The sequence below is a fragment of the Struthio camelus genome, chromosome 3 (assembly GCF_040807025.1).
Source record: "Struthio camelus isolate bStrCam1 chromosome 3, bStrCam1.hap1, whole genome shotgun sequence".
Classification (NCBI taxonomy): domain Eukaryota; kingdom Metazoa; phylum Chordata; class Aves; order Struthioniformes; family Struthionidae; genus Struthio; species Struthio camelus.
In genome coordinates this window covers 3,286,136-3,309,369 of record NC_090944.1, presented here as the reverse complement: position 1 = coordinate 3,309,369, position 23,234 = coordinate 3,286,136, and the positions used below count along the sequence as shown (strand labels likewise).

The window sequence follows — 23,234 nt, the reverse complement described above, 5'->3', positions numbered from 1 at the left end:
AAGACGCGGGAAAGAACTCATTGTATCCTGTACTTTTAGTGGTGTTCTCTGTGACACAGGGGACAACAGGAGGTTTCACAGAATCACAGAATGGTTGAGGTTAGAAGAGGGACTGCTAACTTCCTGCTCACTTCCTCCCCCAGCTCCTTTATCTGGCAATACAAAGGGTCAACCACAGCACACCTTGCACAGGAGAGCTGACTGTCAGCCCAGGCCTCACAGAAAGGCCCCAGGCACTCCCTGCAGCCTGACACCTGCAGAGCTGCATCTGCTGTCTGAGGGTCTGTCTGGGTTGAAGCCTCACACACAGCTGAGGCAGCACCTCCAGCAGCCACTGGGGAATGTGCTCTGCAGCATGTCATGACCATGCCCCAGGGAAGGACACACCACTGCAGAAAAGGGAGAGGCACCTTCTTTGCCTGCTGCCCAAACTGCTGCCTCTGCTGGCCCCACTCTGGGAGCTGGGCTCTAGGCCTGGCTCTTATATAGGCATCTGCCCAGCAGTGACTCACAAGGGTGCTTGACCCACCCAATCAGGAGCCACCTGAAACAAAAGCCCCAACTCCCTCTGACCAGGCCAGCCCAGATTGCTCGTTAGCAGCAGCCCCACCTAGCTAGGACTTCCCAGGAGAAGTTAAGTCAAGGCCCCCTGCAGTAGTCCTTGCCTAGCTCTCCCTTCCTGCTAGCAGCAAGCACTGTCTAGTTCCTCGGGGGTCCCCAGAAAGCCTCCCCAACTTCCAACAAGGCCCACAAAAGGCCCAGGCAGAGCCCAGACACTGCTGCGCAAACTGCTGTGTCTGTTTGCTGCCTCTGTTTGCTGTGCTCTGCAGCTCATCACTGCACCATGACAAGAACAGGTGCGTTTTCACCAAAACAGAGCTGGCCATGCCCACCTCTCTGCCTCTGGGCTGCACCCTGCTCTGCCCCGGCCTGTACCTCCCCCTGCTCCTGGGGCATCTGCACAGGCCACAGGCACACACTAGTGCCCTCCCCATTCCAGCACCTGCCACAGGGGCAGACCTCTGCAGCCAAGGCCTCCCCTTAACCCTGCCTCCCGCCTCTCTGCCCAAAGCTCCCCGTCTGCCGGGGGGAAGCAAGGAGGCTGCGGCAACAAGAGCCACACAGAGAGTGAGGGAGGGCAGCTCCTCCGTGCCCTTTGGGGGAGCTGGTCTTGTCATAGGTTTGCTCAGGGGACCTGGGCCTTGTGTTGGGGGTTCTGGGCTTGTTGTGGGGGTGCTGAGGGTCACTGAACTTTGTGTTGGGAGTGCTGAGGGGATCTGCTTGTTGTGTTGGGGGTGCTAGGTTTGTTTTCGGGCTGCTCAGTGGAGCTGAGCCTTGTGTTGGGGGTGCTGGGGTTGTCATGGTGGTGCTTAGGGGATCTGGGCGTTGTGCAGGAGGTGCTGAGCCTTTTGTTGCGAGTGCTAGGCTTGTCGTGGGGGTGCAGAGGGGATCTGGACCTTTCTTATGGGGCTGCTGGGCTTGTTTTGGGGGATCTGGGCCTTGTGTTGGGGGTTCTGGGCTTGTTGCGGGGGTGCTGAGGGTCACTGAGGCTTGTGTTGGGAGTGGTGGGGTTGTTGTGGGGGTGCTGAGGGGATCTGGGTGTTGTGTTGAGAGTACTGAGGGGATGTGGGCCTTGTGTTGGGGGTGCTGGGCTTGTTGTGGGTCAGCTGAGGGGATCTGGGCGTTGTGTTTGGGGTGCTAGGCTTGTTTTCGGGCTGCTCAGTGGAGCTGAGCCTTGTTTTGGAGGTGCTGAGCCTTGTATTGGGAGTGCTGGGATTGTGGGGATGCTGAGGGGATCTTGACCTTTCTTGTGCGGATCTTGAAGGGATGTGGGCCTTGTGTTGGGGGTGCTGGGCTTGTGGTGGGAGTGCTGAGAGGATCTCGGTGTTGTGTTGGGGGTTCTGGGCTTGTTGCGGGGGTGCTGAGGGTCACTGAGGCTTGTGTTGGGGGTGGTGGGGTTGTTGTGGGGGTGCTGAGGGGATCTGGGCGTTGTGTTTGGGGTGCTAGGCTTGTTTTTGGGCTGCTCAGTGGAGCTGAGCCTTGTATTGGGAGTGCTGGGATTGTTGTGGGGGTGCTGAGGGGATCTCGACCTTTCTTGTGTGGATCTTGAGGGGATGTGGGCCTTGTGTTGGGGGTGCTGGGCCATGTTTTGGGGTTGCTGAGGTGATCTGGGTGTTGTGTTGGGGGCACTGGGCTTGACGTGAGGGGTTGCTGAGGGGATCTGGATCTCTTTTTTTGGGAGTGCTGATCTTGTCATGGGGGTGCTGAGGGGATGTGGGCCTTGTGTTGAGCGTTCTGGGCTTGTTCTGGGAGTGCTGAGGGGATCTAGACCTTGTTTTGCAGGTGCTGAGGGGACCTGGTCCTAGTATTGTGGGTGCTGAGGGGATCTGGGCGTTGTGTTGGGGTTTCTGGGTTTGTCAGGGTACTGAAAGGGATCAGGGTCTTGTTTTGGGTTTGTTGGGCTTGGTAGTGTGCGGAGGGGATCTGGACATTGTTTTGGAGGTGCTGGGCTTGTCGTGGGGGTGCTGAGGGGATCTGGGCATTGTGTAGGTGGTGCGGGGCTTGTGGTGCGGGTGCAGAGGGGATCTGGGCCTTGTATTGGGGGGCTGGGCTTATGGGGGTCAGAGGGGATCTTGGGCTTGTGTTGTGGGTGCTCGGCTTATGGGGGTGCTGAAGGGATCAGGGCGTTCTGTTATGGGTGCTGGGCTTGTTGTGGGGCTGCTGATGGGAAGTGGGCATTGTGTTACGGGTGCTGGGCTTGTGGTGGGATTGCTGAGGGGATCTGGGCGTTGTTTTGGAGGTGCTGGGCTTGTCGAGGGAGTGCTGAGGGGATCTGGGTGGGCTGTGTGTTTGCTGTTTTGGGCTTGTGGGAGTGCTGAGGGGATCTGGGCCTTGTGTTGGGGGTGTCGGGCTTGTCATAGGGATACTGAGGGGTCTGGGCCTTGTCCTGGGGTGCTGAGTGGATTTGGGCTGTGTGTTTGTTTTGTTGAGCTTGTGGGAGTGCGGAGGGGATCTGGGGCTTGTTTTGGAGGTGTTGGGCTTGTGTTGCGGGTGCAGGGCTTTTTGTGGGGGTGCAGAGGGGAGCTGGGTGTTGTGTTGGAGGTGCTAGGCCTTGTGTCGGGGGATCTGGGTGTTGTGTTGGGGGTGCTGGTCTTGTCATGAGGGAACTGAACGGGATCTGGGTGTTGTGTTGGGGGTGCCGGGCTTTGTTTTGAGGGTGCTGAGGGGATCTGGGCATTGTTTTCGAGGCGCTGGGCTTGTGGTGGGGGGTGCTGAGGAAAGCTCGGTCTTGTTTTAGGGGTGCTCGGCCTGGTTTTGGGAGTGCAGAGGGGATCAGGGCCTTGTTTTCGGGGTGCCGAGGGGATCTGGGCCGTGTGTTTGTTGTGTTGAGCTTGTGGGAGTGCGGAGGGGATCTGGGGCTTGTTGTGGGGTTGCTGAGGGGATCTGGGCATTGTGTTGGAGGTGTTGGGCTTGTCATAGGGGTACTGAGGGGTCTGGGCCTTGTCTTGGGAGTGCTGGGCCATGTGTTGGGGGTGCTGAGGGGATCTGGGCTGTGTTTTTGTTGTGTTGAGCTTGTGGGAGTGCTGAGGGGATCTGGGCGTTGTGTTGGGGAGAGCTGGGCTTGTGGTGGGGGTACTGAGGAGATCTAGGTCTTGCACTGGGGTTGCTGGGCTTGTTGTGGGAGTGCTGGGCTAGTGGTGGGTGTGCAGAGGGGATCCTGGTGTTGTGTTACGGGTGCTGGGCTTGTGGTCGGGCTGCTGTTGGGATCTGGGCCTTGTGTCGGGGGAGCTGGTCTTGTAAGGGGTTTGCTGAGGGGATGTGGACCTTGTTTTGAGGTTACTGAGGGGATCGGGGCGTTGTGTTGGTGGTGCTGGGCTTTGTTTTTGGAGTGCTGGGCTTGTGGGGATGCTGAGGTGATTCAGGCCGTGTTTTTGTTGTGTTGGGCGTGTGGGAGAGCCTAGGGGATCTGGGCTGTGTGTCGGGGGTGCTGAGGGGATCTGGGGATTGTTTTCGAGGTGCTGGGCTTGTGTTGCGGGTGCTGTCCTTGTTTTGGGGGTGCTGAGGGGATCCGGACCTTCTTTTGGGGGTCCTGAGGGGATCTGGGGCTTGTTTTCGAGGTGCTGGATGTGTTTTGGGAGTGCAGAGGGGATCAGGGCCTTGTGTTGGGGGTGCTGAGGGGATCTGGGCGTTGTGTTGGGGGTGCTGGGCTTGTGGTGGGGGTGCTGAGGAGAGCTAGGTCTTGCACTGGGGGTGCTGGGCTTGTTGTGGGAGTGCTGGGCTAGTGGTGGGTGTGCAGAGGGGATCTGGGTCTTGTTGTGGGGGTGTCGGGCTTGTCATGGGAGTACTGAGGGGTCTGGGCCTTGTCTTGGGAGTGCTGGGCCTTGTGTTGGCGGTGCAGAGGAGATCTGGGCTGTGTGTTTGTTGTGTTGGGCTTGTGGGAGTGCTGAGGGGATCATTGGCTTGTTTTGGGGGTGCTGGGCTTGTGGTGGGGGTGCTGAGGGGATCTGGACTTGTTTTCGAGGTGCTGGGCTTGTCATGCAGGGTGCTAGCCTTGTTTTGGGGGTGCAGAGGGGAGCTGGGCATTGTGTTGGAGGTGCTGGGCCTTGTGTCGGGGGATCTGGGTGTTGTGTTGGGGGTGCTAGGCTTGTTTTCGGGCTGCTCACTGGAGATGAGTGTTGTGTTGGGGGTGCTGGTCTTGTCATGAGGGTACTGAAGGGGATCTGGGCATTGTGTTGGGGGTGCTGGGCTTGTGGTGGGGGTGCAGAGGGGATCTGGGCGTTGTGTTTGGGGTGCTGGACTTGTCATAGTGGTGCAGAGGGGATCTGGGCTTGTGTTAGGGGTGCTGGGCATGTTGTGCCAGTGCGGAGGGGATCTGGGGCTTGTATTGGAGGTGTTGGGCCTGTTAGGGGTGTGCAGAGGGGATCTCTGCATTGTTTGTTGTTTTGGGCTTGTGGGAGTGCAGAGGGGATCTGGGCTTGTCATGGGGCTGCTGAGGGGATCTGGACCTTCTTGTGGGGGTGCTGAGGGAATATGGGGCTTGTTTTGAGGTGCTGGGCTTGTCATGCAGGCTGCTGGGCTTTTTGTGGAAGTGCAGAGGGGAGGTGGGCGTTGTGTTGGAGTTGCTGGGCCTTGTTTTGGGGGTGCTGAGGGGATGTGGGGCATTGTGTTGGGGGTGCTGGGCTTGTGGTAGGGGTGCTGTGGGGATCTGGACTTTGTTTTCGAGGTGCTGGGCCTTTTTTCCGTGGGGCAGAGGAAATCTGGGCATTGTGTTGGGGGTGCTGGACTTGTGGTAGGGGTGCTGAGGGGATCTGGGCGTTGTGGTGGGGGTGCTGAGGAGATCGGGGCCTTGTATTGGGGGTAGTGAGGGGATCAGGGGCTTGTTTTTGAGGTGCTGGATGTGTTTTGGGAGTGCAGAGGGGATCAGGGCCTTGTGGTGGGGGTGCTGAGGGGATCTGGGCGTTGTGTTGGGGGTGCTGGGCTCATGGTGGGGGTGCTGAGGAGAGCTAGGTCTTGCACTGGGGGTGCTGGGCTTGTTGTGGGAGTGCTGGGCTAGTGGTGGGTGTGCAGAGGGGATCCTGGTGTTGTGTTACGGGTGCTGGGCTTGTGGTCGGGCTGCTGTTGGGATCTGGGCCTTGTGTCGGGGGAGCTGGTCTTGTAAGGGGTTTGCTGAGGGGATGTGGACCTTGTTTTGAGGTTACTGAGGGGATCGGGGCATTGTGTTGGTGGTGCTGGGCTTTGTTTTTGGAGTGCTGGGCTTGTGGGGATGCTGAGGTGATTCAGGCCGTGTTTTTGTTGTGTTGGGCGTGTGGGAGAGCCTAGGGGATCTGGGCTGTGTGTCGGGGGTGCTGAGGGGATCTGGGGATTGTTTTCGAGGTGCTGGGCTTGTGTTGCGGGTGCTGTCCTTGTTTTGGGGGTGCTGAGGGGATCCGGACCTTCTTTTGGGGGTCCTGAGGGGATCTGGGGCTTGTTTTCGAGGTGCTGGATGTGTTTTGGGAGTGCAGAGGGGATCAGGGCCTTGTGGTGGGGATGCTGAGGGGATCTTGACCTTTCTTGTGCGGATCTTGAAGGGATGTGGGCCTTGTGTTGGGGGTGCTGGGCTTGTGGTGGGAGTGCTGAGAGGATCTCGGTGTTGTGTTGGGGGTTCTGGGCTTGTTGCGGGGGTGCTGAGGGTCACTGAGGCTTGTGTTGGGGGTGGTGGGGTTGTTGTGGGGGTGCTGAGGGGATCTGGGCGTTGTGTTTGGGGTGCTAGGCTTGTTTTTGGGCTGCTCAGTGGAGCTGAGCCTTGTATTGGGAGTGCTGGGATTGTTGTGGGGGTGCTGAGGGGATCTCGACCTTTCTTGTGTGGATCTTGAGGGGATGTGGGCCTTGTGTTGGGGGTGCTGGGCCATGTTTTGGGGTTGCTGAGGTGATCTGGGTGTTGTGTTGGGGGCACTGGGCTTGACGTGAGGGGTTGCTGAGGGGATCTGGATCTCTTTTTTTGGGAGTGCTGATCTTGTCATGGGGGTGCTGAGGGGATGTGGGCCTTGTGTTGAGCGTTCTGGGCTTGTTCTGGGAGTGCTGAGGGGATCTAGACCTTGTTTTGCAGGTGCTGAGGGGACCTGGTCCTAGTATTGTGGGTGCTGAGGGGATCTGGGCGTTGTGTTGGGGTTTCTGGGTTTGTCAGGGTACTGAAAGGGATCAGGGTCTTGTTTTGGGTTTGTTGGGCTTGGTAGTGTGCGGAGGGGATCTGGACATTGTTTTGGAGGTGCTGGGCTTGTCGTGGGGGTGCTGAGGGGATCTGGGCATTGTGTAGGTGGTGCGGGGCTTGTGGTGCGGGTGCAGAGGGGATCTGGGCCTTGTATTGGGGGGCTGGGCTTATGGGGGTCAGAGGGGATCTTGGGCTTGTGTTGTGGGTGCTCGGCTTATGGGGGTGCTGAAGGGATCAGGGCGTTCTGTTATGGGTGCTGGGCTTGTTGTGGGGCTGCTGATGGGAAGTGGGCATTGTGTTACGGGTGCTGGGCTTGTGGTGGGATTGCTGAGGGGATCTGGGCGTTGTTTTGGAGGTGCTGGGCTTGTCGAGGGAGTGCTGAGGGGATCTGGGTGGGCTGTGTGTTTGCTGTTTTGGGCTTGTGGGAGTGCTGAGGGGATCTGGGCCTTGTGTTGGGGGTGTCGGGCTTGTCATAGGGATACTGAGGGGTCTGGGCCTTGTCCTGGGGTGCTGAGTGGATTTGGGCTGTGTGTTTGTTTTGTTGAGCTTGTGGGAGTGCGGAGGGGATCTGGGGCTTGTTTTGGAGGTGTTGGGCTTGTGTTGCGGGTGCAGGGCTTTTTGTGGGGGTGCAGAGGGGAGCTGGGTGTTGTGTTGGAGGTGCTAGGCCTTGTGTCGGGGGATCTGGGTGTTGTGTTGGGGGTGCTGGTCTTGTCATGAGGGAACTGAACGGGATCTGGGTGTTGTGTTGGGGGTGCCGGGCTTTGTTTTGAGGGTGCTGAGGGGATCTGGGCATTGTTTTCGAGGCGCTGGGCTTGTGGTGGGGGGTGCTGAGGAAAGCTCGGTCTTGTTTTAGGGGTGCTCGGCCTGGTTTTGGGAGTGCAGAGGGGATCAGGGCCTTGTTTTCGGGGTGCCGAGGGGATCTGGGCCGTGTGTTTGTTGTGTTGAGCTTGTGGGAGTGCGGAGGGGATCTGGGGCTTGTTGTGGGGTTGCTGAGGGGATCTGGGCATTGTGTTGGAGGTGTTGGGCTTGTCATAGGGGTACTGAGGGGTCTGGGCCTTGTCTTGGGAGTGCTGGGCCATGTGTTGGGGGTGCTGAGGGGATCTGGGCTGTGTTTTTGTTGTGTTGAGCTTGTGGGAGTGCTGAGGGGATCTGGGCGTTGTGTTGGGGAGAGCTGGGCTTGTGGTGGGGGTACTGAGGAGATCTAGGTCTTGCACTGGGGTTGCTGGGCTTGTTGTGGGAGTGCTGGGCTAGTGGTGGGTGTGCAGAGGGGATCCTGGTGTTGTGTTACGGGTGCTGGGCTTGTGGTCGGGCTGCTGTTGGGATCTGGGCCTTGTGTCGGGGGAGCTGGTCTTGTAAGGGGTTTGCTGAGGGGATGTGGACCTTGTTTTGAGGTTACTGAGGGGATCGGGGCGTTGTGTTGGTGGTGCTGGGCTTTGTTTTTGGAGTGCTGGGCTTGTGGGGATGCTGAGGTGATTCAGGCCGTGTTTTTGTTGTGTTGGGCGTGTGGGAGAGCCTAGGGGATCTGGGCTGTGTGTCGGGGGTGCTGAGGGGATCTGGGGATTGTTTTCGAGGTGCTGGGCTTGTGTTGCGGGTGCTGTCCTTGTTTTGGGGGTGCTGAGGGGATCCGGACCTTCTTTTGGGGGTCCTGAGGGGATCTGGGGCTTGTTTTCGAGGTGCTGGATGTGTTTTGGGAGTGCAGAGGGGATCAGGGCCTTGTGTTGGGGGTGCTGAGGGGATCTGGGCGTTGTGTTGGGGGTGCTGGGCTTGTGGTGGGGGTGCTGAGGAGAGCTAGGTCTTGCACTGGGGGTGCTGGGCTTGTTGTGGGAGTGCTGGGCTAGTGGTGGGTGTGCAGAGGGGATCTGGGTCTTGTTGTGGGGGTGTCGGGCTTGTCATGGGAGTACTGAGGGGTCTGGGCCTTGTCTTGGGAGTGCTGGGCCTTGTGTTGGCGGTGCAGAGGAGATCTGGGCTGTGTGTTTGTTGTGTTGGGCTTGTGGGAGTGCTGAGGGGATCATTGGCTTGTTTTGGGGGTGCTGGGCTTGTGGTGGGGGTGCTGAGGGGATCTGGACTTGTTTTCGAGGTGCTGGGCTTGTCATGCAGGGTGCTAGCCTTGTTTTGGGGGTGCAGAGGGGAGCTGGGCATTGTGTTGGAGGTGCTGGGCCTTGTGTCGGGGGATCTGGGTGTTGTGTTGGGGGTGCTAGGCTTGTTTTCGGGCTGCTCACTGGAGATGAGTGTTGTGTTGGGGGTGCTGGTCTTGTCATGAGGGTACTGAAGGGGATCTGGGCATTGTGTTGGGGGTGCTGGGCTTGTGGTGGGGGTGCAGAGGGGATCTGGGCGTTGTGTTTGGGGTGCTGGACTTGTCATAGTGGTGCAGAGGGGATCTGGGCTTGTGTTAGGGGTGCTGGGCATGTTGTGCCAGTGCGGAGGGGATCTGGGGCTTGTATTGGAGGTGTTGGGCCTGTTAGGGGTGTGCAGAGGGGATCTCTGCATTGTTTGTTGTTTTGGGCTTGTGGGAGTGCAGAGGGGATCTGGGCTTGTCATGGGGCTGCTGAGGGGATCTGGACCTTCTTGTGGGGGTGCTGAGGGAATATGGGGCTTGTTTTGAGGTGCTGGGCTTGTCATGCAGGCTGCTGGGCTTTTTGTGGAAGTGCAGAGGGGAGGTGGGCGTTGTGTTGGAGTTGCTGGGCCTTGTTTTGGGGGTGCTGAGGGGATGTGGGGCATTGTGTTGGGGGTGCTGGGCTTGTGGTAGGGGTGCTGTGGGGATCTGGACTTTGTTTTCGAGGTGCTGGGCCTTTTTTCCGTGGGGCAGAGGAAATCTGGGCATTGTGTTGGGGGTGCTGGACTTGTGGTAGGGGTGCTGAGGGGATCTGGGCGTTGTGGTGGGGGTGCTGAGGAGATCGGGGCCTTGTATTGGGGGTAGTGAGGGGATCAGGGGCTTGTTTTTGAGGTGCTGGATGTGTTTTGGGAGTGCAGAGGGGATCAGGGCCTTGTGGTGGGGGTGCTGAGGGGATCTGGGCGTTGTGTTGGGGGTGCTGGGCTCATGGTGGGGGTGCTGAGGAGAGCTAGGTCTTGCACTGGGGGTGCTGGGCTTGTTGTGGGAGTGCTGGGCTAGTGGTGGGTGTGCAGAGGGGATCCTGGTGTTGTGTTACGGGTGCTGGGCTTGTGGTCGGGCTGCTGTTGGGATCTGGGCCTTGTGTCGGGGGAGCTGGTCTTGTAAGGGGTTTGCTGAGGGGATGTGGACCTTGTTTTGAGGTTACTGAGGGGATCGGGGCATTGTGTTGGTGGTGCTGGGCTTTGTTTTTGGAGTGCTGGGCTTGTGGGGATGCTGAGGTGATTCAGGCCGTGTTTTTGTTGTGTTGGGCGTGTGGGAGAGCCTAGGGGATCTGGGCTGTGTGTCGGGGGTGCTGAGGGGATCTGGGGATTGTTTTCGAGGTGCTGGGCTTGTGTTGCGGGTGCTGTCCTTGTTTTGGGGGTGCTGAGGGGATCCGGACCTTCTTTTGGGGGTCCTGAGGGGATCTGGGGCTTGTTTTCGAGGTGCTGGATGTGTTTTGGGAGTGCAGAGGGGATCAGGGCGTTGTGTTGGGGATGCTGAGGGGATCTTGACCTTTCTTGTGCGGATCTTGAAGGGATGTGGGCCTTGTGTTGGGGGTGCTGGGCTTGTGGTGGGAGTGCTGAGAGGATCTCGGTGTTGTGTTGGGGGTTCTGGGCTTGTTGCGGGGGTGCTGAGGGTCACTGAGGCTTGTGTTGGGGGTGGTGGGGTTGTTGTGGGGGTGCTGAGGGGATCTGGGCGTTGTGTTTGGGGTGCTAGGCTTGTTTTTGGGCTGCTCAGTGGAGCTGAGCCTTGTATTGGGAGTGCTGGGATTGTTGTGGGGGTGCTGAGGGGATCTCGACCTTTCTTGTGTGGATCTTGAGGGGATGTGGGCCTTGTGTTGGGGGTGCTGGGCCATGTTTTGGGGTTGCTGAGGTGATCTGGGTGTTGTGTTGGGGGCACTGGGCTTGACGTGAGGGGTTGCTGAGGGGATCTGGATCTCTTTTTTTGGGAGTGCTGATCTTGTCATGGGGGTGCTGAGGGGATGTGGGCCTTGTGTTGAGCGTTCTGGGCTTGTTCTGGGAGTGCTGAGGGGATCTAGACCTTGTTTTGCAGGTGCTGAGGGGACCTGGTCCTAGTATTGTGGGTGCTGAGGGGATCTGGGCGTTGTGTTGGGGTTTCTGGGTTTGTCAGGGTACTGAAAGGGATCAGGGTCTTGTTTTGGGTTTGTTGGGCTTGGTAGTGTGCGGAGGGGATCTGGACATTGTTTTGGAGGTGCTGGGCTTGTCGTGGGGGTGCTGAGGGGATCTGGGCATTGTGTAGGTGGTGCGGGGCTTGTGGTGCGGGTGCAGAGGGGATCTGGGCCTTGTATTGGGGGGCTGGGCTTATGGGGGTCAGAGGGGATCTTGGGCTTGTGTTGTGGGTGCTCGGCTTATGGGGGTGCTGAAGGGATCAGGGCGTTCTGTTATGGGTGCTGGGCTTGTTGTGGGGCTGCTGATGGGAAGTGGGCATTGTGTTACGGGTGCTGGGCTTGTGGTGGGATTGCTGAGGGGATCTGGGCGTTGTTTTGGAGGTGCTGGGCTTGTCGAGGGAGTGCTGAGGGGATCTGGGTGGGCTGTGTGTTTGCTGTTTTGGGCTTGTGGGAGTGCTGAGGGGATCTGGGCCTTGTGTTGGGGGTGTCGGGCTTGTCATAGGGATACTGAGGGGTCTGGGCCTTGTCCTGGGGTGCTGAGTGGATTTGGGCTGTGTGTTTGTTTTGTTGAGCTTGTGGGAGTGCGGAGGGGATCTGGGGCTTGTTTTGGAGGTGTTGGGCTTGTGTTGCGGGTGCAGGGCTTTTTGTGGGGGTGCAGAGGGGAGCTGGGTGTTGTGTTGGAGGTGCTAGGCCTTGTGTCGGGGGATCTGGGTGTTGTGTTGGGGGTGCTGGTCTTGTCATGAGGGAACTGAACGGGATCTGGGTGTTGTGTTGGGGGTGCCGGGCTTTGTTTTGAGGGTGCTGAGGGGATCTGGGCATTGTTTTCGAGGCGCTGGGCTTGTGGTGGGGGGTGCTGAGGAAAGCTCGGTCTTGTTTTAGGGGTGCTCGGCCTGGTTTTGGGAGTGCAGAGGGGATCAGGGCCTTGTTTTCGGGGTGCCGAGGGGATCTGGGCCGTGTGTTTGTTGTGTTGAGCTTGTGGGAGTGCGGAGGGGATCTGGGGCTTGTTGTGGGGTTGCTGAGGGGATCTGGGCATTGTGTTGGAGGTGTTGGGCTTGTCATAGGGGTACTGAGGGGTCTGGGCCTTGTCTTGGGAGTGCTGGGCCATGTGTTGGGGGTGCTGAGGGGATCTGGGCTGTGTTTTTGTTGTGTTGAGCTTGTGGGAGTGCTGAGGGGATCTGGGCGTTGTGTTGGGGAGAGCTGGGCTTGTGGTGGGGGTACTGAGGAGATCTAGGTCTTGCACTGGGGTTGCTGGGCTTGTTGTGGGAGTGCTGGGCTAGTGGTGGGTGTGCAGAGGGGATCCTGGTGTTGTGTTACGGGTGCTGGGCTTGTGGTCGGGCTGCTGTTGGGATCTGGGCCTTGTGTCGGGGGAGCTGGTCTTGTAAGGGGTTTGCTGAGGGGATGTGGACCTTGTTTTGAGGTTACTGAGGGGATCGGGGCGTTGTGTTGGTGGTGCTGGGCTTTGTTTTTGGAGTGCTGGGCTTGTGGGGATGCTGAGGTGATTCAGGCCGTGTTTTTGTTGTGTTGGGCGTGTGGGAGAGCCTAGGGGATCTGGGCTGTGTGTCGGGGGTGCTGAGGGGATCTGGGGATTGTTTTCGAGGTGCTGGGCTTGTGTTGCGGGTGCTGTCCTTGTTTTGGGGGTGCTGAGGGGATCCGGACCTTCTTTTGGGGGTCCTGAGGGGATCTGGGGCTTGTTTTCGAGGTGCTGGATGTGTTTTGGGAGTGCAGAGGGGATCAGGGCCTTGTGTTGGGGGTGCTGAGGGGATCTGGGCGTTGTGTTGGGGGTGCTGGGCTTGTGGTGGGGGTGCTGAGGAGAGCTAGGTCTTGCACTGGGGGTGCTGGGCTTGTTGTGGGAGTGCTGGGCTAGTGGTGGGTGTGCAGAGGGGATCTGGGTCTTGTTGTGGGGGTGTCGGGCTTGTCATGGGAGTACTGAGGGGTCTGGGCCTTGTCTTGGGAGTGCTGGGCCTTGTGTTGGCGGTGCAGAGGAGATCTGGGCTGTGTGTTTGTTGTGTTGGGCTTGTGGGAGTGCTGAGGGGATCATTGGCTTGTTTTGGGGGTGCTGGGCTTGTGGTGGGGGTGCTGAGGGGATCTGGACTTGTTTTCGAGGTGCTGGGCTTGTCATGCAGGGTGCTAGCCTTGTTTTGGGGGTGCAGAGGGGAGCTGGGCATTGTGTTGGAGGTGCTGGGCCTTGTGTCGGGGGATCTGGGTGTTGTGTTGGGGGTGCTAGGCTTGTTTTCGGGCTGCTCACTGGAGATGAGTGTTGTGTTGGGGGTGCTGGTCTTGTCATGAGGGTACTGAAGGGGATCTGGGCATTGTGTTGGGGGTGCTGGGCTTGTGGTGGGGGTGCAGAGGGGATCTGGGCGTTGTGTTTGGGGTGCTGGACTTGTCATAGTGGTGCAGAGGGGATCTGGGCTTGTGTTAGGGGTGCTGGGCATGTTGTGCCAGTGCGGAGGGGATCTGGGGCTTGTATTGGAGGTGTTGGGCCTGTTAGGGGTGTGCAGAGGGGATCTCTGCATTGTTTGTTGTTTTGGGCTTGTGGGAGTGCAGAGGGGATCTGGGCTTGTCATGGGGCTGCTGAGGGGATCTGGACCTTCTTGTGGGGGTGCTGAGGGAATATGGGGCTTGTTTTGAGGTGCTGGGCTTGTCATGCAGGCTGCTGGGCTTTTTGTGGAAGTGCAGAGGGGAGGTGGGCGTTGTGTTGGAGTTGCTGGGCCTTGTTTTGGGGGTGCTGAGGGGATGTGGGGCATTGTGTTGGGGGTGCTGGGCTTGTGGTAGGGGTGCTGTGGGGATCTGGACTTTGTTTTCGAGGTGCTGGGCCTTTTTTCCGTGGGGCAGAGGAAATCTGGGCATTGTGTTGGGGGTGCTGGACTTGTGGTAGGGGTGCTGAGGGGATCTGGGCGTTGTGGTGGGGGTGCTGAGGAGATCGGGGCCTTGTATTGGGGGTAGTGAGGGGATCAGGGGCTTGTTTTTGAGGTGCTGGATGTGTTTTGGGAGTGCAGAGGGGATCAGGGCCTTGTGGTGGGGGTGCTGAGGGGATCTGGGCGTTGTGTTGGGGGTGCTGGGCTCATGGTGGGGGTGCTGAGGAGAGCTAGGTCTTGCACTGGGGGTGCTGGGCTTGTTGTGGGAGTGCTGGGCTAGTGGTGGGTGTGCAGAGGGGATCCTGGTGTTGTGTTACGGGTGCTGGGCTTGTGGTCGGGCTGCTGTTGGGATCTGGGCCTTGTGTCGGGGGAGCTGGTCTTGTAAGGGGTTTGCTGAGGGGATGTGGACCTTGTTTTGAGGTTACTGAGGGGATCGGGGCATTGTGTTGGTGGTGCTGGGCTTTGTTTTTGGAGTGCTGGGCTTGTGGGGATGCTGAGGTGATTCAGGCCGTGTTTTTGTTGTGTTGGGCGTGTGGGAGAGCCTAGGGGATCTGGGCTGTGTGTCGGGGGTGCTGAGGGGATCTGGGGATTGTTTTCGAGGTGCTGGGCTTGTGTTGCGGGTGCTGTCCTTGTTTTGGGGGTGCTGAGGGGATCCGGACCTTCTTTTGGGGGTCCTGAGGGGATCTGGGGCTTGTTTTCGAGGTGCTGGATGTGTTTTGGGAGTGCAGAGGGGATCAGGGCCTTGTGGTGGGGATGCTGAGGGGATCTGGGCGTTGTGTTGGGGGTGCTGGGCTTGTTGTGGGAGTGCTGGGCTAGTGGTGGGTGTGCAGAGGGGATCTGGGTCTTGTTGTGGGGGTGTCGGGCTTGTCATGGGGGTACTGAGGGGTCTGGGCCTTGTCTTGGGAGTGCTGGGCCTTGTGTTGGGGGTGCAGAGGAGATCTGGGCCGTGTGTTTGTTGTGTTGGGCTTGTGGGAGTGCTGAGGGGATAATTGGCTTGTTTTGGGGGTGCTGGGCTTGTGGTGGGGGTGCTGAGGGGATCTGGACTTGTTTTCGAGGTGCTGGGCTTGTCCTGCAGGGTGCTAGACTTGTTTTGGGGGTGCAGAGGGGAGCTGGGCATTGTGTTGGAGGTGCTGGGCCTTGTGTCGGGGGATCTGGGTGTTGTGTTGGGGGTGCTAGGCTTGTTTTCGGGCTGCTCACTGGAGATGAGTGTTGTGTTGGGGGTGCTGGTCTTGTCATGAGGGTACTGAAGGGGATCTGGGCGTTGTGTTGGGGGTGCTGGGCTTGTCATGGGGGTGCTGAGGGGATCTGGACCTTCTTGTGGGGGTGCTGAGGGAATATGGGGCTTGTTTTGAGGTGCTGGGCTTGTCATGCAGGCTGCTGGGCTTTTTGTGGAAGTGCAGAGGGGAGCTGGGTGTTGTGTTGGAGTTGCTGGGCCTTGTTTTGGGGGTGCTGAGGGGATGTGGGCCTTGTGTTGGGGGAGCTGGTCTTGTAAGGGGTTTGCTGAGGGGATCTGGGCCTTGTTTTGGGGTTGCTGAGGGGATCTGGGGCATTGTGTTGGGGGTGCTGGGCTTGTGGTAGGGGTGCTGTGGGGATCTGGACTTTGTTTTCGAGGTACTGGGCCTTTTTTCCGTGGGGCAGAGGAAATCTGGGCATTGTGTTGGGGGTGCTGGACTTGTGGTAGGGGTGCTGAGGGGATCTGGGCATTGCGTTGGGGGTGCAGGGCTTGTGGTGTGGCTGCTTAGGTGATCGGGGCGTTGTTTTGGAGGTGCGGGGCTTGTAGTGGGGGTGCTGAGGGGATCTGGGCTTTGTGTTGGGGGTGCTGAGGAGATTGGGGCCTTGTATTGGGGGTACTGAGGGGATCAGGGGCTTGTTTTCGAGGTGCTGGATGTGTTTTGGGAGTGCAGAGGGGATCAGGGCCTTGTGGTGGGGGTGCTGAGGGGATCTGGGCGTTGTGTTGGGGGTGCTGGGCTTGTGGTGGGGGTGCTGAGGAGAGCTAGGTCTTGCACTGGGGGTGCTGGGCCTTGTTTTGGGAGTGCAGATGGGATCAGGGCGTTGTGTTGGGGGTGTGGAGGGGATCTGGGCCGTGTGTTTGTTGTGTGGGGCGTGTGGGAGTGCTGAGGGGATCTGGGGCTTGTTTTTGGGGTGCTGGGCTTGTGATGGAGGATGCTGAGGGGATCTGGGGCTTGTGTTGGGTGCGCTGGGCTTGTGGTGGACGTGCTGATGGGATCTGGGCATTGTGGTGGAGGTGCTGGGCTTGTCGTAGGGGTACTGAGGGCTTGTCTGGGGAGTGCTGGGCCTTGTGTTGGGGGTGCTGAGGGGATGTGGGCCTTGTTTCGGGGGAGTTGGTCTTGTAATGGGTTTGCTGAGGGGATCTGGGCCTTGTTTTGGGGTTGCTGAGGGGATCGGGGCATTGTGTTGGGGGTACTGAGGGGATATGGGGCATGTTTTGGAGGTGCTGGATGTGCTTTGGGAGTGCAGAGGGGATCTGGGCCTTGTTGTGGGGGTGCTGAGGGGATCTGGGCGTTGCGTTGGGGGTGCAGGGCTTGTGGTGGGGCTGCTGAGGGGATCGGGGCGTTGTTTTGGAGGTGCTGGGCTTGTAGTGGGGGTGCTGAGGGGATCTGGCCATGTTTTCGAGGTGCTGGGCCTTTTTTCCGTGGTGCAGAGGAAATCTGGGCATTGTGTTTGTTGTGTTGGGCTTGTGGGAGTGCAGAGGGGATCTGGGTCTTGTTGTGGGGGTGTCGGGCTTGTCATGGGGGTACTGAGGGGTCTGGGCCTTGTCTTGGGAGTACTGGGCCTTGTGTTGGGAGTGAAGAGGAGATCTGGGCTGTGTGTTTGTTGTGTTCGGCTTGTGGAAGTGCAGAGGGGATCTGAGCTTGTCATGGGGGTGCTGAGGGGATCCGGACCTTCTTGTGGGGGTGTTGAGGGAATATGGGGCTTGTTTTCGAGGTGCTGGATGTGTTTTGGGAGTGCAGAGGGGATCAGGGCCTTGTGGTGGGGGTGCTGAGGGGATCTGGGCGTTGTGTTGGGGGTGCTGGGCTTGTGGTGCGGGTGCTGAGGAGAGCTAGGTCTTGCACTGGGGGTGCTGGGCTTGTTGTGGGAGTGCTGGGCTAGTGGTGGGTGTGCAGAGGGGATCTGGGTCTTGTTGTGGGGGTGTCAGGCTTGTCATGGGAGTACTGAGGGGTCTGGGCCTTGTCTTGGGAGTGCTGGGCCTTGTGTTGGCGGTGCAGAGGAGATCTGGGCCGTGTGTTTGTTGTGTTGGGCTTGTGGGAGTGCTGAGGGGATCATTGGCTTGTTTTGGGGGTGCTGGGCTTGTGGTGGGGGTGCTGAGGGGATCTGGGCTTGTTTTCGAGGTGCTGGGCTTGTCATGCAGGGTGCTAGCCTTGTTTTGGGGGTGCAGAGGGGAGCTGGGCATTGTGTTGGAGGTGCTGGGCCTTGTGTCGGGGGATCTGGGTGTTGTGTTGGGGGTGCTAGGCTTGTTTTCGGGCTGCTCACTGGAGATGAGTGTTGTGTTGGGGGTGCTGGGCTTGTGGTGGGGGTGCTGAGGGGATCTGGGCGTTGTGTTTGGGGTGCTGGGCTTTGTTGTGGGGGTGCTGAGGGGATCTGGGCATTGTTTTTGAGGTGCTGAGGGAATATGGGGCTTGTTTTGAGGTGCTGGGCTTGTCATGCAGGCTGCTGGGCTTTTTGTGGAAGTGCAGAGGGGAGCTGGGCGTTGTGTTGGAGTTGCTGGGCCTTGTTTTGGGGGTGCTGAGGGGATGTGGGCCTTGTGTCGGGGGAGGTCTTCTTGTAAGGGGTTTGCTGAGGGGATGTGGGCCTTGTTTTGGGGTTGCTGAGGGGATCTGGGGCATTGTGTTGGGGGTGCTGGACTTGTGGTAGGGGTGCTGAGGGGATCTGGGCATTGCGTTGGGGGTGCAGGGCTTGTGGTGCGGCTGCTGAGGTGATCGGGGCGTTGTTTTGGAGGTGCGGGGCTTGTAGTGGGGGTGCTGAGGGGATCTGGGCTTTGTGTTGGGGGTGCTGAGGAGATCGGGGCCTTGTATTGGGGGTACTGAGGGGATCAGGGGCTTGTTTTCGAGGTGCTGGATGTGTTTTGGGAGTGCAGAGGGGATCAGGGCCTTGTGGTGGGGGTGCTGAGGGGATCTGGGCGTTGTGTTGGGGGTGCTGGGCTTGTGGTGAGGGTGCTGAGGAGAGCTAGGTCTTGCACTGGGGGTGCTGGGCTTGTTGTGGGAGTGCAGATGGGATCAGGGCCTTGTTTTGGGGGTGCGGAGGGGATCTGGGCCGTGTGTTTGTTGTGTGGGGCGTGTGGGAGTGCTGAGGGGATCTGGGGCTTGTTTTTGGGGTGCTGGGCTTGTGATGGAGGATGCTGAGGGGATCTGGGCCTTGTGTTGGGTGCGCTGGGCTTGTGGTGGACGTGCTGACGGGATCTGGGCATTGTGGTGGAGGTGCTGGGCTTGTCGTAGGGGTACTGAGGGGTCTGGGCCTTGTCTGGGGAGTGCTGGGCCTTGTCTTCGGGGTGCTGAGGGGATGTGGGCCTTGTTTCGGGGGAGCTGGTCTTGTAATGGGTTTGCTGAGGGGATCTGGGCCTTGTTTTGGGGTTGCTGAGGGGATCGGGGCATTGTGTTGGGGGTGCTGGGCTTGTTATGGGGGTGCAGAGGGGATCTGGGCTGTGTGTTTGTTGTGTTGGGCTTGTGGGAGTGCAGAGGGGATCTGGGCTTGTCATGGGGGTGCTGAGGGGATCCGGACCTTCTTGTGGGGCTGCTGAGGGAATATGGGGCTTGTTTTCATGGTGCTGGGCTTGTCATGCAGGCTGCTGGGCTTTTTGTGGAAGTGCAGAGGGGAGCTGGGCGTTGTGTTGGAGTTGCTGGGCGTTGTTTTGGGAGTGCTGAGGGGATGTGGGCCTTGTGTTGGGGGAGCTGGTCTTGTAACGGGTTTGCTGAGGGGATCTAGGCCCTGTTTTGGGGTTGCTGAGGAGATCTGGGCATTGTGTTGGGGGTGCTGGACTTGTGGTAGGGGTGTTGAGGGGATCTGGGCATTGCGTTGGGGGTGCAGGGCTTGTGGTGGGCGTGCTGAGGTGATCGGGGCGTTGTTTTGGAGGTGCGGGGCTTGTAGTGGGGGTGCTGAGGGGATCTGGGCTTCTTTTCGAGGTACTGGGCCTTTTTTCCGTGGTGCAGAGGAAATCTGGGCATTGTGTTGGGGGTGCTGGGCTTGTGGTGGGGGTGCAGAGGGGATCTGGGCTTTGTGTTGGGGGTGCTGAGGAGATCGGGGCCTTGTATTGCGGGTACTGAGGGGATCAGGGGCTTGTTTTCGAGGTGCTGGATGTGTTTTGGGAGTGCAGAGGGGATCAGGGCCTTGTGGTGGGGGTGCTGAGGGGATCTGGGCGTTGTGTTGGGGGTGCTGGGCTTGTGGTGGGGGTGCTGAGGAGAGCTAGGTCTTGCACTGAGGGTGCTGGGCTTGTTGTGGGAGTGCTGGGCCTTGTTTTGGGAGTGCAGATGGGATCAGGGCCTTGTTTTGGGGGTGCGGAGGGGATCTGGGCCGTGTGTTTGTTGTGTGGGGCGTGTGGGAGTGCTGAGGGGAACTGGGGCTTGTTTTTGGGGTGCTGGGCTTGTGATGCAGGGTGCTGAGGGGATCAGGGCCTTGTGTTGGGGGTGCTGGGCGTGTTGTGCGAGTGCGGAGGGGATCTGGGGCTTGTGTTGGGTGCGCTGGGCTTGTGGTGGGGGTGCTGAGGGGATCTCGGCTTGTTTTCGAGGTGCTGGGCTTGTCATGCAGGGTGCTAGCCTTTTTTTGGGGGTGCAGAGGGGAGCTGGGCATTGTGTTGGAGGTGCTGGGCCTTGTTTTGGGGGATTTGGGTGTTGTGTTGGGGGTGCGGGGCTTGTTTTCGGGCTGCTCAGTGGAGCTGGGTGTTGTGTTGGGGGTGCTGGGCTTGTCATGAGGGTACTGAACGGGATCGGGGCATTGTTTTTGGGGTGCTGGACTTGTGGTGGGGGTGCTGAGGGGATCTGGGCGTTGTGGTGGGGGTGCTGGCCTTGTGGTGGAGGTGCTGGGCTTGTGGTGGGGGTGCAGAGGGGATCTGGGCGTTGTGGTGGGGGTGCTGGGCATTGTGTTCGGGGTGGTGAGGGGATCTGGGCCTTGTGTTGTGGCTGCTGGACTTGTCATAGTGGTGCTGAGGGGATCTGGTCCTTGTGTTGGGGGTGCTGGGCGTGTTGTGCGAGTGCGGAGGGGATCTGGGGCTTGTGTTAGGGGTGCGCTGGGCTTGTCGTGGACGTGCTGACGGGATCTGGACATTGTGGTGGAGATGCTGGGCTTCTTATGGGGGTGCAGAGGGGATCTGGGCTGTGTGTTTGTTGTGTTGGGCTTGTGGGAGTGTAGAGGGGATCTAGGCTTGTTATGGGGGTGCTGAGGGGATCCGGACCTTCTTGTGGGGGTGCTGAGGGAATATGGGGCTTGTTTTCATGGTGCTGGGCTTGTCATGCAGGCTGCTGGGCTTTTTGTGGAAGTGCAGAGGGGAGCTGGGCGTGGTGTTGGAGTTGCTGGGCCTTGTTTTGGGGGTGCTGAGGGGATCTGGGCCTTGTTGTGGGGTTGCAGAGGGGATCGGGGCATTGTGTTGGGGGTGCTGGACTTGTGGTAGGGGTGCTGAGGGGATCTGGGCGTTGTGGTGGGGGTGCTGAGGAGATCGGGGCCTTGTATTGCGGGTACTGAGGGGATCAGGGGCTTGTTTTCGAGGTGCTGGATGTGTTTTGGGAGTGCAGAGGGGATCAGGGCCTTGTGGTGGGAGTGCTGAGGGGAGGGATCTGGGCGTTGTGTTGGGGGTGCTGGGCTTGTGGTGGGAGTGCTGAGGGGAGCTAGGTCTTGCACTGGGGGTGCTGGGCTTGTTGCGGGAGTGCTGGGCTAGTGGTGGGTGTGCAGAGGGGATCCTGGTGTTGTGTTGGGGGTGCTGGGCTTGTGGTCGGGCTACTGATGGGATGTGGGCCTTGTGTCGGGGGAGCTGGTCTTGTAATGGGTTTGCAGAGGGGATCTGGGCCTTGTTTTGGGGTTGCTGAGGGGATCGGGGCGTTGTGTTGGGGGTGCTGGGCGTGTTGTGCCAGTGCGGAGGGGATCTGGGGCTTGTATTGGAGGTGTTGGGCCTGTTATGGGTGTGCAGAGGGGATCTGGGCTGTGTGTTTGTTGTGTTGAGCTTGTGGGAGAGCAGAAGGGATCTGGGCTTGTTTTTGAGGTGTTGGGCTTGTGTTGCGGGTGCTGGGCTTGTTTTGGGGGTGCAGAGGGGAGCTGGGCATTGTGTTGGAGGTGCTGGGCCTAGTTTTGGGGGATCTGGGTGTTGTGTTGGGGGTGCTAGGCTTGTTTTCGGGCTGCTCAGTGGAGCTGGGTGTTGTGTTGGGGGTGCTAGTCTTGTCATGAGGGTACTGAACGGGATCTGGGCGTTGTGTTGGGGGTGTTGGGCTTGTTGTGGGGGTGCTGAGGGTATCCGAGCGTTGTGTTGGGGGTGCTGCGCGTTGTTTTTGGAGTGCTGGGCTTGTGGTGGGGATGCTGAGGTGATTTAGGCTGTGTTTTTGGTGTGTTGGGCGTGTGGGAGTGCCTAGGGGATCTGGGCTATGTGTCGGTGGTGCTGACGGGATCTGGGCCTTGTTGTGGGGGTCCTGAGGGGATCTGGGGCTTGTTTTCGACGTGCTGTCCTTGTTTTGGGGGTGCTGGCCTTGTTTTGGGGGTGCAGAGGGGCTCTGGGCTTTGTTGTGGGGGTGCTGAGGGAATATGGGGCTTGTTTTCGAGGTGCTGGGCTTGTTTTGCAGGGGATCTGGGCTTTTTGTGGGGGTGCTGAGGGGATGTGGGCCTTGTGTCGGGGGAGCTGGTCTTGTAATGGGTTTGCTGAGGGGATGTCGGCCTTGTTTTCGGGTTGCTGAGGGGATCGGGGCATTGTGGTGGGGGTGCTGGGCTTGTGGTGGGGGTGCTGAGGAGAGCTAGGTCTTGCACTGGGGGTGCTGGGCTTGTTGTGGGAGTGCTGGGCTAGTGGTGGGTGTGCAGAGGGGATCTGGGTCTTGTTGTGGGGGTGTCGGGCTTGTCATGGGGGTACTGAGGGGTCTGGGCCTTGTCTTGGGAGTACTGGGCCTTGCGTTGGGGGTGCAGAGGAGATCTGGGCCGTGTGTTTGTTGTGTTGGGCTTGTGGGAGTGCTGAGGGGATCATTGGCTTGTTTTGGGGGTGCTGGGCTTGTCATGCAGGGTGCTAGCCTTGTTTTGGGGGTGCAGAGGGGAGCTGGGCATTGTGTTGGAGGTGCTGGGCCTTGTGTCGGGGGATCTGGGTGTTGTGTTGGGGGTGCTAGGCTTGTTTTCAGGCTGCTCAGTGGAGCTGAGCGTTGTGTTGGGGGTGCTGGTCTTGTCATGAGGGTACTGAAGGGGATCGGGGCATTGTGTTGGGGGTGCTGGGCTTGTGGTGGGGGTGCTGATTGGATCTGGGCGTTGTGTTCGGGGTGCTGGGCTTTGTTGTGGGGGTGCTGAGTGGATCTGGGCATTGTTTCTGAGGTGCTGGGCTTTGTTGTGGGGGTGCAGAGGGGATCTGGGCCTTGTGTTGGGCGTGCTGGGTGTGTTATGCGAGTGCGGAGGGGATCTGGGGCTTGTTGTGGGGGTGCTGAGGGGATCTGGGCATGGTGTTGGAGGTGTTGGGCTTGTCATAGGGGTACTGAGGGGTCTGGGCCTTGTCTTGGGAGTGCTGGGCCTTGTGTTGGGGCTGGTCGAGGGGATCTGGGCGGTGTGTTTGTTGTGTTGAGCTTGTGGGAGTGCTGAGGGGATCTGGACATTGTGTTGGGAGTGCTGGGCTTGTCATGGAGGGTGCTGAGGGGATTTGGGCCTTGTATTTGGGAGAGCTGGGCTTGTCGTGGGTGTGCTGAGGAAAGCTAGGTTTTGTTTTAGGGCTGCTAGGCCTTGTTTTCGGAGTGCAGAGGGGATCAGGGCCTTGTGTTGGCGGTGCGGAGAGGATCTGGGTGGTGTGTTTGTTGTGTTGGGCTTGGGGGAGTGCCGAGGGGGTCTGGGGCTTGTGTTGGGAGTGCTGGGCTTGTGGTGGGGGTGCTGAGGGGATCTGGGCATTGCGTTGGGGGTGCAGGGCTTGTGGTGGGGTTGCTGAGGGGATCGGGACGTTGTTTTCGAGGTGCTGGGCTTGTAGTGGGGGTGCTGAGGGGATCTGGCCTTGTTTTCGACGTGCTGGGCCTTTTTTCCGTGGTGCAGAGGAGATCTGGGCATTGTGTTGGGGGTGGTGGGCTTGTGGTGGGGGTGCTGAGGAGAGCTAGGTCTTGCACTGGGGGTGCTGGGCTTGTTGTGGGAGTGCTGGGCTAGTGGTGGGTGTGCAGAGGGGATCTGGGTCTTGTTGTGGGGGTGTCAGGCTTGTCATGGGGGTACTGAGGGGTCTGGGCCTTGTCTTGGGAGTACTGGGCCTTGTGTTGGGGGTGCAGAGGAGATCTGGGCCGTGTGTTTGTTGTGTTGGGCTTGTGGGAGTGCTGA

The 23,234-nt window shown here is 59.4% G+C and overlaps 1 protein-coding gene across 1 annotated transcript in view; it reads right to left on the bottom strand.

Annotated features, from left to right (window-relative positions):
• Window positions 1-23,234, bottom strand: part of LOC138066506 (otoferlin-like) — a 238,919-nt gene that overhangs the window by 45,751 nt on the left and 169,934 nt on the right.